Consider the following 1,935-nt stretch of genomic DNA (forward strand, 5'->3'; position numbering starts at 1 on the left):
ATATTTCTTGTTTTATATAATGATCTCTATTAATAATTATTAGAAAATTATTTATTTATTGAAATTTCAATGAAAATGCCTACAACTCACATGGACAGAATAAACATTGCATTGTTAACAGCCTCCAGCCAACTGCAACACATATTTCTTAATCCTATGCTAATATCCAATCCATTTTTTTTCTGGAATATTGTCCTCTTCCAAATCTAGGTAACAACTTAAAGATAATTCCTTAGGGCATTAGAAGTAATCATTTATGCACATTGAGGCTGGGTGGAGAAAAAAAATCTAACAAATGTCATCATTCTGCAAGAGCATCAGTATTGAATTCTCTGTGGCCCTCAGCAGGGTCTCACAGTAAGAAAACAAATGCAGAGAACTTACCTGGGACAATCTGAGAATCCACCAGGGGCAAATGGGTGTGCGAAGGTTCTGCCTCAAAAAGAAAACCTAGGTGTGTGGGAGGCAGTCTGAAGCACACTGGCGCCCTAGCAACAGGCAGAAAGAACTACAGTGTCAGGGAGGAGTCTGTAATGAGCAGACCTTGGAGTTCATAAGTTACCAGAACAGTGTGGGTGAGCCAGATGCCATCAGGTGAATTCAGGAGCACATTTAAGGCTTCCTTCTTTCCTGAAGAAGCAATTCAGTGGCTCCTCTATGCCCTAGACTTCCAGCTGGCCCCAGGCACACTGCCTGCCCACAGGCTTTAGATTTTGAATGTGCTTAGTTTTTCCCACCCCAGAAAGTTAAGTCCTCACTGCAAGTCTCTGGGATATGAGACCCTGCTTCTCTGAGGAGCTCCAATGATGCAGGGTTTAGGCAATTATTTGTTGACAAGGATTGACCATCTTTCATTAAGACTAACCCTGTCTTATGAGCCAGAATAATGAAAATCCGATGTTAAACCATACGTAATAAATGACCCTAATATCTCCAGGCTGTCTATAGAAATATGAGCTGCCTGCTTTTTCTGCATGGTAAGCGTCCAGACTTCCAGTCTGTTTCTCCCACTAAGCAGCTCCATGACATACTTAATAGACAATTATAAATAAGAAATGGCTTATTCTCAAATAAAATGTTTGTGTAGTGGCTGGAGAGATGGCTCCGGAGGTGGAGTATTTAATTGCTCTTGCAGAGGACATGGATTCAAGTCCCAGCAGCCACATGTTGACTCACAACATCTATAGCTCATAATCTATCTATAGCTATCACTGTAAGAGTGCTAATGTCTTCTGGTCTCTTCAGTTGCACATATGTGGTGCACACATATACTCAGGCATGCATACATATGAATAAATAAATAATTTTAGAATTTCATGTATATTAAAATATTTTAGAGGGAATAAAAGAGCTTAAGAGTAAAGCTATTGTCGATTGATGTGAGAAATAAGTACTTAAGAAGAAACAGAAAAATCCAAGCATGACTAGATAAAATGGTATACTATGCTTTCTGATGGTTCTGAGTAGGATGCACATAACCATTTTTTTCTTTCTTGCTGGTGAAATTCCAGCAATCACTCTGGATGTTTGTGAGCCGTGGCAGGTCTGTAGATCACAGTGTTAAGACTGATCAAGGGGAAAGATTGCTCTCTGGAGGTAAACCCTCTAATCCAGGTGGCTAGCTGCTTCACAACGTGAGATAAATTGACTTACTGATTGGGATTTAGCATCTATCACTCACTGTGACATCCGTTGAGTGCCAAAGAGAGAAAGCGCCCTCTCATAGGAATTGATTTTTCTGCTCTCCTTATTCTTCGCTGGTCTACAGCTGGGCTAAGAGGGCACAGGTGGGAGAGGAAGCTGAAGGAAGACCTTTGCATGCAGACAGATAGTAGACTGGCTCCAAAAAAAAAGGTCCACAAATAGTCTCTGTTATGAGTGACAGTGTGTAGTCTGAGACCTGGGGAAAGTCGGTTTTTTTGTTGTTGTTGTTTT

The sequence above is a fragment of the Mastomys coucha genome, unplaced genomic scaffold, assembly GCF_008632895.1.
Source record: "Mastomys coucha isolate ucsf_1 unplaced genomic scaffold, UCSF_Mcou_1 pScaffold16, whole genome shotgun sequence".
NCBI lineage: Eukaryota > Metazoa > Chordata > Mammalia > Rodentia > Muridae > Mastomys > Mastomys coucha.